The 12228-nt window shown below is 46.1% G+C and overlaps 1 protein-coding gene across 1 annotated transcript in view; it reads right to left on the reverse strand.

The window, feature by feature from the left end:
• LOC148863416 (amino acid transporter AVT6A-like) overlaps window positions 1-307 on the reverse strand; it is a 5820-nt gene extending 5513 nt beyond the window's left edge. Inside the window, exon 1 of the mRNA XM_088975880.1 lies at window positions 1-307. This exon is cut by the window's left edge and continues 1537 nt beyond it. The gene's annotated coding sequence lies outside the window, so the exon portion shown is untranslated.
• Window positions 308-12228: the final 11921 nt, after the last annotated feature.

The raw sequence follows: 12228 nt of genomic DNA on the forward strand, positions 1-12228 counted from the left end.
CCTGATAATTCTGAATAATTTTATGGAGATGGGATGGGCTGATCAGATCAGATCAGTAGGCCTCCAAATGTAAAAAACCCAAATATCCAACCCGGCTAGGCCGCTAGTATGAATGTATGATTACAATTTACAAATTTACAAGCAGCAGCAGCAGCAGCAGCAGCGCGGCTGCGGGAAAACGAATTGACGACGTATCCGCTAAAAATGAGCGGTGACGTGTTTGAAACTACTTGGTGTAGCCACATCAGCCCTTCAAGAAGCCAAAAGCACATCTGGATCTGGTTGCTCCACCAATTCTGTATAAAAAAGGAAACCATCTCGTCTCGTAGGGACGGCAACGGCATGGCATAGACCAGTTGACCACGCTATAAAAATATTTTTGTCTTCTTCTACATAAACCACACCACACCACAATTAAAATGGGAAACCGGAAAAAGGGCTTTTCATGCTAAGACTCGCCTAACCGTCAGAGGTTGCGTGTGAATGTCCCGACTCTCCGTTCAATTCAATGATGAAGGGGCATTTTTTGTAATTTCAATTAACTCCAAGACCGTTTTTTTTTGTCCGGAGAATAGCTTCCAACATATCAGAATTCCGAAGGCCAGAACCAGGAATGGTCAGGTTGGAAAACACAAGTCCAACAAGTATATAATTGCTATTCGTCAGACTCGAATAATAAATAATAGTGAAAATAAATAAACTTTTTAAAAATTAAAAGCATGAATGAAAGGGCAAACCTGCGCATACCAACCAAAAATTGTAAATTGCAAAATAAAATTCGACAAATTTTGTCGTGTCATAAGCTAAGCCATTAACTTTCATTCACGTGTCATACGATGATACTGTCTCCCAAGTGTACCACCAGTCTTAGAAATTTAAATTTGGGAAAAGAAAAAAAAGACAAAATACGCTGTTCAAGGATGGACATGCTTGGGCAATAATGCAAAACGAGTGATATAATATGAAAATATGGTATACTAATTAGCTTAGTTTATAAAAGCACGGTCACGGTTTCGCCACGTGTATCTGACGTGTGCAGACCAAAAAAAAGAGAATACCCTACTATCTAAGCAAGGTTATTCATTAGTTAATTAAAACAATAATTTACGCTGCCACGGCTAATCGTATTGCCTGTTCATCTGGACCACTCACATCCTTTCTATATTTCATCGGACACCCTTGAAACAGGATCTCTTTTATTTTGTCCGTTACTATGCCACTAGCCATACAAAAATGTTTTCTTTAGGTTTAGGGGGGTCTACATTGCTCATATATTTGAGTCATGCAGATGCAGATGGACAGTGCCGTTGGGCCATCGCAGTGGACCATTCCTACCATTAAGTAGTACACTACAAAAAAATATAAAACGCTGACGTTTGGTAAAAGTCGGTGAGATCGGGCATGAATCTCAACCACAACGTATGAGGTGGATTTGATCCCAGTAGGCTAGTACTACTCATGCTTGGTGGGCCCATTTGATTTGATACCATATATAAAAGGGAAACAGTTCTATAGGAAGGTCCCACTACCACTAGCTATTGGATCATATACATCAAACCTTCTCTAGTCCATAGCATACCGAAAATCGCCCATTGATCCCTTGATCACGACCTTTAATAAGTCACAAGTTCACTTATTGAGAAGTTGCCATGTCACTAGAATTGAGACTAAAATCTATGGGCAGAGGATGTGACCCCAAAAGTTGTAGTCATGCTTATGAATGGTGATTTGGCATGACCTAGCAAGAAAGGGATACATAGGTGTGATCTGATCGAAGGGTGATAGCTCAGCCAGTTTGGGACTAAAGAATTGAAGTGCCAACTCAGAGCTAATGAGTCGAAATCCCACTTAACCGACTCCAAAGGTCTCCCCAACAGATCCTGAATTTCTCAAGATCACGATGAGCCAACAAATCCCAAATTTCTCGAGATCACGATAAACCTTATCAACATATTACTCCCCTTCAAAAATGGAACAAACCTCATTCCATAGCCAGGAGATCCTGGAGCTCTTTCGTAAGGCCCACGACTACTCCAGTATATAAAGACATGAAACCTCAAGGCAAAGGTACGTGTGATTATTCTACTCATTGGTACTCAAGTTCTCAAACATTCAACTCGCATTTACAGCATAAAATACTGACTTAAGCATCGAAGCGACTTTGCCAAGTTAGTTACCCCAGGTTCTCTAATCCACTGTTTTGCAAAACGGTCCAATTCGCCGCCCAATTGGAGTTCAAATCACCATCCAACTAGGAGTACCTAGATCGCACACCATCAATTGGCGTTGTCTGTGGGAATTCGACCGAAAAAGTCATCCCTATTTCTTTATAGTTTCAAACTCAATCGCAACCACAATGGCATCTTCCAACCACACCGGAAAAAGCATCGAGATGAATGTCACCAGGGGGCAAGCTCAGCAATCAACCTTCCCCCAAGGTCCTATAGTATGTATCGGCCAGTTCACCATTCTGCTCACAATGTCCAGAGTCCCGTCATTGTCTGCACCATAGAGCACCTTGCAAGTGAGCGTCCCACTTTCCCAGTGGTAGGCGCAACTTTCTTTGAGCCATCCATGGTTCCCCCCAGAATTGGGCACTCCTACTTTCATGACCTCGTTCAGTGCGTCCAGGCAATTCAGAACTAGATGCAGCAGGTCCAACAGTACCAGCAGTACTATTTGTGCCAACAGTATCAACACTAGTTCCCTCCACTATATCCAAACCAGTAGCCAATTCCACCCCGACACATAGGGCCCCGTCAGGGCCAGAACCCGAATCAGCCTGGAACCAACCAGAACATCAGTCAATCTCCCCATCGGGGTGTAGAGACCTCACAAGTATCGATTCCTCTCAGGAGTCAAGTTTCACCCTGTGGGAGGAGAGATGGTTAGCACACTCCTCCTATCTCGCAAGGAAATCTCAAAAATAGGTCTGGGGATAGTCAGCCCAATCCGCCTCGGTACTCCTAGCAAGAAAATGATAGCTTGCGAGCAGATAATAACCAGTTCAGAGTTCGAGGTGCGAACTCGAAACAAGACCTCTTCGTCCCTCGTGATAGCCAGTTCGAGCCACACAACCAAGAGAATCCAACGAGAAGGAACCAGGATCTACCTCGCGACAAGGCCGAAGTACCAGACCAGACTGAAGTTAGCAGCACCAACACTGAGCCGGTGAAGAACCAACAACGACGATGTCGTAAAACAAGCCACCCCTCGGCCAGGAACAACCCATTGGCGAAGCCAAGCCAGCAAGAAGAGCAAGTTAAAAGAAAGGAAAAGGCGAGCTCGGTGGCTACGAAGCTGTGCCTCCACTATTTTGTTGGTCATCCCCTCTGTCTCCCGAGCTCTTGGCAACTCCAATGCCAAAAGATTTTAAGATGCCTCCATTAGACAAGTATGATAGGTCGTTTAACCCCAACGACCATGTGAACTTTTTTCAGTCTCATATGCACCTAGCTGGGGCCAATGAGTCCTGCATGTGTGTGGCCTTCTCCACTACGTTTAAGGGGGTAGTTTGAACTTGGTATCGGAACCTCGCGTCGAGCTCCATCGAAAGCTGGTCCCAGATCGCTGACTTGTTTACTATGCACTTCATTACCAGCAAGAAGTGTCTAACATCACAGGAAAGCCTTCTGAACGTGGTTCAGAGAGAAGGATAATCAATTAGAAGCTATATAAAGCGCTTCAACCACACTTGCTTGCAGATACCAGACCTCGACCTGGCGGTACGCCTCACTACAACAAAGGAAGAAATCACCCATAAAGAGTTTAAGTGGCATGTGGTAGCTAACAAACCAAAGGACATCATCAAATTTCTTAAGTTAGCAGATCAGTTCATTGGTACCGAGGAGGAGATCAATGAAAAGATCGACAACCCACCACCAAAAAAAGGAAGAGAGAGAATGAAGGAACAAGCAATGGTGGGTAGAAAATGAAGAAAAGCAAGTCCCCGAGTAGGGGAAGAAGCAAGTCAAGAAACGGATCCCCCTCGCGAACTCGCAAGTCAGGTCAGCACTCCAGGACCCCACCTATGGAGAGAACGAGCTACACGCCTTTGAACACTAAGAGATGAGAGATCTTAATGGCTATTAAGGACTCCTCCTTCGTCAAATGGCCTCCCAGGCTAAGGGAAGACCCAACAACAAGAATCCCAAATGTTTACTGTCATTTTCATCGAGATCATGGACACAATAAAGAGAATTGCAGGAATCTCTGCGACGAGATCGAGGAATTTATCCGCCGCGGATACTTGAAGAACTTCATCTTGCAAGAAGAGAGGGGACAAGCAGATCGATAAGGGGAACATAGGAGGAGTGGCCCCAAGGTCAATAGGTAGAATGAGCAAGCACCATGATAGTTGCCAATGGAAAAACCAATCCGTAGGGTAATTAACATGATCACCGGTGGGTCCATCATCGTCGGGTGTTCATTAGTAGCCAGGAGGACCTCGGTCCGCGAGTTAGAGAATGTAGGGGAGAACCCACCAAAGCGACCTCGGCTCAAAGAACCGATCTACTCCACTGAGGACGATGAGCGCATGTTCCAATACCCTCACGATGATGCCTTAGAGGTGAAGCTAAGAATTAATGACTTCGAGGTGAAACACATCTTGGTAGACTCAGGCAGCTTGGAAGATATACTCTTTAAGAAGACCTTCGACAAACTACAGTTACAGCAGAGCAATCTGAAACCGACAGATACTCCTTTGGTAGGGTTCAATGGCGAGGAGGTCAAACCTCTTGGTCAAATCACAATACTCGTGGAAGCCAGCACATGGCCAAATATCGTGCGATTTGAGCACACGTTCTTGGTAGTCGTGACTCCCTCCCCCTACAACACCATAGTAGGTCGGCCCATCACACATGTTCTACGTGCAATAGTATCCACTTACTATTTGGCGATGAAGTTCCCAACTGATTACGGAGTGGGAGTCGTGCAAGGTGACTATCTCGAATCATGCAAATGCTACGTGACTGCCCTAAAAGGAAAAGCAAAGCTAGCAGAGGATGTCGAGTTTGAGCGACTAGTAGAGTATCTCGATGAACGAGCTACCCCGAAAGAGGAGACGGTCCATATACCAGTCTCTGCTGCCGAACCAGCCAAGACTCTCCAAATCGGTGCCCCGATTAGTGAACCACTTCGAACTCAGCTAGTAAGTTTCTTACTTGAAAATTTATATATTTTTGCTTGGTCTGCGGTAGAAATGCCTGGAATTGATCATAAAATTATAACTCACAATCTTAATACCAACCCTTTGGTCAGGCCAGTAAGGCAGAAGAAGCGCAACCTCACCCCAGAACATTGGAGAGTAGTCGATGAAGAGGTTGGGAAGCTCCTCATGGCAGACTTCATCAGGGAAGTCCATTACCCGAGCTGGGTAGCTAACCCGGTTCTGGTGAAAATGGCCAATGGCAAGTGGCGCATGTGTGTCGACTACACCGACCTGAACAGAGCCTGCCCGAAAGATTGCTTCCCACTACACAAGATCAACAGCTTAGTGGACGTGACCTCAGGGTATGAGTTGCTGAGCTTCCTGGATGCCTATTCCGGTTACAATCAGATTAGGATGAATCATGTTGACGAAGAGAATACCGCTTTCATAACTGAGCTTGGGTTATATTGTTACAAGGTCATGCCCTTCAAATTGAAAAATGCTGGGGCAACATTCTAGCGCCTTATAAATAAGATTTTTGAGCCGTTAATCGGCAATAAAGTAGAATGCTATGTTGATGACATGGTTGTAAAGACCCAAATTTTAAAATTTCTGTTAAACGATTTAAAAGATGTTTTTCAAATTTTACGAAAATATAACATGAAATTGAACCTAAATAAATGCATCTTTGGAGTCACTTAGGATAAATTTCTAGGCTATAGTCAACTAGTGCGGTATCGAGGCCAACCCGAAAAAAAAATAAAAGCGATTATAGACATGAGATCACCCTAGAAAATAAAAGAGGTTCAGAGGCTGACTAGCTGGATAACCGCCTTGAGCCACTTCTTGTCCAAATCGGCAGACCGATGCTTATCCTTTTTTAAAGCCATAAAAAAGAGTAAGGACTTCGAATGGACTGAAGAATGCCAGTTCGCTTTTGACAAGCTGGAAATATACTTAGGTACCGCCCTAGTTTTAACTCGACCCGAAGAAAGGGATGTGTTAAAACTATACCTCTCTATGAGCGATGAAGTGGTTAGTTTGGTACTAATCAAAGAAGTAGATTGGGTCCGACCCATCTACTATGTTAGTAAAATTTTGTAGGATGTAGAAACTAGATATTTGAAGATCGAGAAATTAGCATACGCACTAATCATAGCAGCCAGAAAACTTTGCCCTTACTTCCAGGTCCACATTATCGTCGTTCTCACCAACAAACCCCTGATGCATATTCTACTCAAGCCCGAGGTGTTTAGGAGATTAATGAAGTGGTCCATCGAGCTAAGCGAATATGACATCCGGTATGAGCCTCGGCCAGCAATCAAAGCTCAAGTCATGACCGATTTTGTAGCAGAATGCACGTTTAGCACAGCGACCCCCGAGCCGATCGAGCTCGCTCACATGATGGGAGCTTCAACCAATGTGGCACCAGTCCCAGTCATAGTGGAATTGACCTAGGACGAGGAGCCCTAGATCCTCCATGTCGACGGCTCGTCCAACCAGCAGGGAGGCAGTGTAGGACTGATACTGTACAGCCCAAGCAAAGTGAAGCTGGAATATGCTCTCCGGTTCGGATTCGAGGCATCAAACAACGAGACAAAATATGAAACACCGATCGACAGGTTAACCTTAGTAAGGGAAATGAAAGCAAAGCACATCATCGTATGCAGCGACTCACAACTAGTGGTTAAACAAGTCATTGGTGAGTATGAAGCCTGTGACCCCACTATAGCAACTTACTTGGCCAAAGTTAGAGAGATGCTGAGCAGCTTCGTCTCCTGCTTTATCAAACAAATTCTGAGGTCCGAGAACGCTGAGGCCGACGCCTTGTCGTGACTATCTATTATGAGCAGAACACCATGCAAACTATGTACATAGAGGACTTACCTTGGCCCAGCATTCTCGGGGGGCAGAAGAGGTTGCTTTTGTATCACAAGCGGAACTCAGCTAGATCGACCCACTTGTGAGTTATTTGCTCCATGAGACCCTACCTGCAGAATGCAATGCGGCTAGCGCCAGTTAGCTAAGTACGTCCTCGTAGACAAACAACTGTACAGAAGATCTTTCACGCTTCCTTACCTGCGTTGCTTGCAACCCTCAGAAGCTGAGCATGTACTTCACGACACCCATGAAGGCTTGTGCATCAGACACTTGGGGGGCAGAGCTCTTGCACAAAAAGTGTTAAGGTAAGGCTATTATTGGCCCACGATGAAGGCAGATGCACTCGAGCTCGTCATAAAGTGTGACAGGTGTCAGAGGCATGCCAACATTCACCACCAACCTACTGTTGATTTGAAATACCTCACTAGCTCGTGGCCCTTTGCGCAGTAGATTACTTTATGAAGTGGGTGGAGGAGGTTTTTGGTTGTAGTAGTAGATTACTTTACAAAGCGGGTGGAAGCCGAACCCTTGGTAATGATCACAACCCACAACATACAAAATTTCTTCTAGAAATGCATAGTATGTCACTTCGAACTACCTCGAGCGTTGATATCTAACAATGGGAAGCAATTCAAAGATGTTAAGTTTCAAAATTGGTGTGCTGAAATGGGGATTCAACAAAATTTTACATTGGCGGCACACCCCAGGCGAACGGGCAAGCAGAAGTGACTAACAGAGTGATACTTCGCGGGTTGAAAGCTCACTTAGCCCGAGCCAGGGGATTGTGGGTGGATGAATTGCCTAGTGTCCTTTGGACCTATTGAACTACTATTAAGACCATGACAGGTGAGATCCCTTTCAACCTCACGTATGGTACAAGAGCGGTGATCCCGATGGAAATAGAGGTGCCCACATTACGATTGGAGGCTTATAATGAGGAAATGAATGATGACGAGCTCCATACCAACCTAAACTTGGTAAAGGAGGGTACGAGACCTGACTTACATTCAGATCGCATCTTACCAACAAAGAGTAGCTCGGTACTATAACGCCTAGGTCAGAAAATGACACTTCTGCATCGGTAACCTGGTTCTTCGGAAGGTTATGGTACTTGAGCCCGGCATTGGCAAGCTTGGATCGAATTGGGAAGGTACATACCAAGTAAAGCGGGTATTTGGGAAAGACACATATGAGCTCGAGACTTTGGAAGGGAAGCAGGTACCACGAGCATGGAATATTGATAACCTAAGAAGGTACTACTTATGAACTTGTAACTCAATGGCAAAATTTCATCAAGTCTATGTGACCACCGAATTGGTCAAAAAAGACGACTGACTCAAGAGAGGACTGCGAGTCACTCCCATAAGCCTAAGGGCTATGGCGCCGATCTAACAGAAGACCTTGGCACTACGACAAGTCCTAGTTACCTCTTCGGCATAGGCAGACAAGTCCTAGTTGCCTCTTCGGCATAGGCAGACAAGTCCTTGTCGTCTCTTCAGCATAGGCAGTCAACTCCTAGTTGCCTCTTCGGCATAGATAGACAAGTCCTAGTCACCTCTTCGGCATAGGTGGACAAGTCTTAGTTGCCTCTTCGACATAAGCAGACAAATCTTAGTCGCCTATGAGGCATAAACAGCTCGGGTGCAAATCCTACGGTGTCTAATTCACCTTGGCATACAACAACGTAAGGTTAATCCCACATGGAGTCAAGCTCGTTAGCTCGGTACTTAGGGATAACCAACACTTAGGCAAATAAGTGACCCAGGCATAGACAGATCAGGTATGTACCCTATAGTGTCTGATCGCCCTGGCATACAATGGCAATTAGATCATTCTTACTAGTGTCGAGCTCACCAGCTCACCAGCTCGGCAACAACATATACTTAGAAAAAAGTTTGCTCCAAATTGGTTTAACTCACCAGCTTGGGAGCAACCTATACTTAGAAAAAAGTTCACTCCTATTCGGTTTAGTTTGCCAGTTTGGGAGTAATCTACACTTAGAAAAATTTGCACACAAAGATTGCAAAACACTTGTATTTCATTGATATAGAACTTCAAGTACAAAAAATAAACTACTACAACCGAGCTCGGAGGCCCGGGATATACATTGTATGTAGGGGGGTCCAAGAAAAGAGGCAACTAAGCATTAGATATGCCAGAATCCCCTCTAGCAGGTAGGTCAGTTTCCATGTGGTTCTCCTCCACGTCCTCTTGGCCTTCCTCCCCTGACGGCCTCGCCTTGAGAATTTCATCGTCACTCTCCCCTTCGGAGAAGTCGGGTTCCTCGCCAGTCTCCTTCACCATCTCAGGAGTGACGATGGACATGGAAACAGATCCGAAGTCAAGCTCGGGAAACTTTCGCTGCATCATCCACTTGCAAAGCTTGAAGCCTGACCGATACGAGTTAGATCCATACTTGACCTGGGGTTCGTGAAACTCAGGGGACTCCTTGAACTCCTCGACGGTGCGATCTCTCTCTTGAACCTATGCCTCCTGGATGGTGGTGTGGAAGATCTCGGTGCACTCCTTGATCATCGCCTCGAGGTTATCGTTCTCCCGGAGGAGAGCCTCCTTCTCCCCTTTGAGTTTCTTCTTCTCTTCCGTCAATACAAGGATCAGCTCCTCCTGGCTCCGAACTCCCTTCTTGACTTGAAGAACCTCAACCCGAGCTAAATCCAGCTCGTGGTAAAGCTTCTGAGCATTTTCTTTAGCCTCCCAGGCTTGCTTCAAATGGATCTCAGACTGGTAGATGAGTGAATGGATAATGGAGTTCACCTGGCAAATAAAAAACAGACGTAAGTACCATTAACAGAAAAATAAGAAAGTAAACAAAGGGGCAAATTACTCACCACCATACAGTAACTAGCCACTCTTCCTCCAAGCTGACTCATTAGCATGTCAGCCCATTCCACGACCTCCGCAGAAAACACGGCATCCTTGCTCTTAAGAAGCCCGAGCCACAAAGTCATTATGCTCTCCTTTGGGGGATGAGGCTCGGGCATCGAAGTACCCTCGGGCTCGCGAGGTGGGGTCCCCTTGTCCTGGTCCTCATCTAGGTCAACAACTAGAGGCTGGGGGCGAACCTCCTCCTCCGGGAGCTCGGCCGAGATCGGCTCTGGTGCAGCGACCTCGGGTTGGGCAAGAACCGAAGGACCGACCTCCTCCCGACAGGACCTCTTCGAGGCCTTTCTCTTCTTTTCCCTCTTAACACTCCGCAGAAGGTTAGTTGCATCAACACCCGTCATAGCTTCTACAAGAGAAAAGGGAAAAAGTTAGTCACGAACTGAAGCAAGTGCAAAAATAAAAAAAGGAAAAGCGATGTGTGTGCTGAGGTGGAGGCCATCAGGAGGACTCAGCCCAACTCGTACAAACTTTTCCTTAGCCAGGAAATCTTTCATTTCAAGGCCAAGGTCCCTCCAAGAATTAATGACCACCCTAGTCTTAACATCCAGCCTCACTCCGGGGTCCTTAATGGCCACTCACCAATGAGTCGGGAATGGCCATCCCTCAGGATTCCGAACAAAGAAGTACCTCCTCTTCAGGCTGGTACTTTGTTCGGGTTACCGAATAGAATTTTGAACCCAGGGCGAGGGGAAATATAATAGCTCTGTTAGGTGTCCCCACGCAGGCAAGAAGAGTTCTTCTTGATGAAGCAGATCTAACTAAAGATGTCTAGGGTAAGAGGTTGGTTATACTCGTGGAAAAGTGAGGTCGTGCCAACAATGGTTCGGATGGAGTTTGGGTATACCTGGTCAATAGTGATGTCGAAGAACTTAATGATTTCTATGATGAAAGGGTGGAGTGGGAAGCGCAAACCAGCTATGAGCTGCTCCTCAAAAACCATGAGCTCGTGGGGACCGTGAACCCAAGGGTATTGACCCAAAGAAGTGATGAAGGTAAGGCCATCTCGGGCACGTGCATCGTGGAAGGGCCAAAGTCATCCGGATCCCGACCTCGAGAAGAAGATGGGACCCCCTCTCCAGAGGTCGGTCGCTCTACTCGAGGTTTAGGTTACTCAAGCCGAGATGGCCTGACGTCGGGTAAAGGTGTAAAGAGGAGCTCTCTAGCGAAGAGCTGGCCTCACTAGCGGGAGCCGAGGACCGCACCTCGGCATCCTCGGGCTCGCTAGAGTCGCTAAGTAGCCTATCTATGCTAGCGCTAGACATATTGGACAGGAAAAGGAAAGTGGAACAATGACCTCGGACACAAAGGGAAGAGTGGCAAGCTGAAGGACTCCGACGTGATCTCAAGAGAGCTCAATTACATGATTTATGGCGAAGATATGGGCCATTCGGCCCCCTATTTATAGTCCACCACATCTAGCAATCAACGGCTGAAACTTGTACGATCTGAAGGCTCCCATGAAAACCAACTGCACGCTACTTGAGGACGAAATCGGTTGAGCATGCCCTTTGGCGTCTGCAGAATCTATAAATAGTGTGACGTATGCACGTGCCCGAGACGCGACCTGGGTCATTTCGTGGTTGAGCCAGATGGTTAAACAGGCCCGACCAACGGTTCACCCTCCAAATTGACTAAGACCTCGCACCAAACCCACCTGGACTCTTTATGAACTCCCCGCATCGGGTTAGGACCCCTGGCACGAGGAGTGGGGGGCAATTGATGAAGGGTGATTTGGCACGACCTAGCAAGAAGGGGACGCGTAGGCGCGATCTGATCGAAGGGTGACAACTCAACCATACAAGCCTAGTTCGCAACATTCGGAGTTCGGGTATTCAGCCACCTCGGCCCAAAAAACCATCTTGGTGTAGAGGCACCTTGACACCTAACCCAGTTTGGGACTAAAGAATCAAAGTGCCAACTCGGAGCTAATGAGCCGAAATGCCACTTAACCGATTCCAAAAGCCTCCCCAACAGATCCTGTATTTCTCGAGATCACGATGAGCCAACAAATCTCGAATTTCCCGAGATCATGATGAGAACTCGTCTCGGCTCTACCTGAATCGGAGGTAAAGATAAACCTTATCAATATATTACTCCCCTTAAAAAACAGAACAAATCTCATCTCCACAGCCCGAAGATCCCGAAGCCCATAACTAGTCCGATATATAAAGGCATGAAACCTCAAGGCAAAAGTATGCATGATTATTTTACTTATTAGCACTTAAATTCTCAAATATTCAGGTCGCATTTATAGTATGAATTACTAATTTAAGCATGGGAACGAATTTATA

The sequence above is a fragment of the Nelumbo lutea genome, chromosome 3 (assembly GCF_056320005.1).
Source record: "Nelumbo lutea isolate HS-2025 chromosome 3, American lotus-T2T, whole genome shotgun sequence".
Lineage (NCBI taxonomy): Eukaryota > Viridiplantae > Streptophyta > Magnoliopsida > Proteales > Nelumbonaceae > Nelumbo > Nelumbo lutea.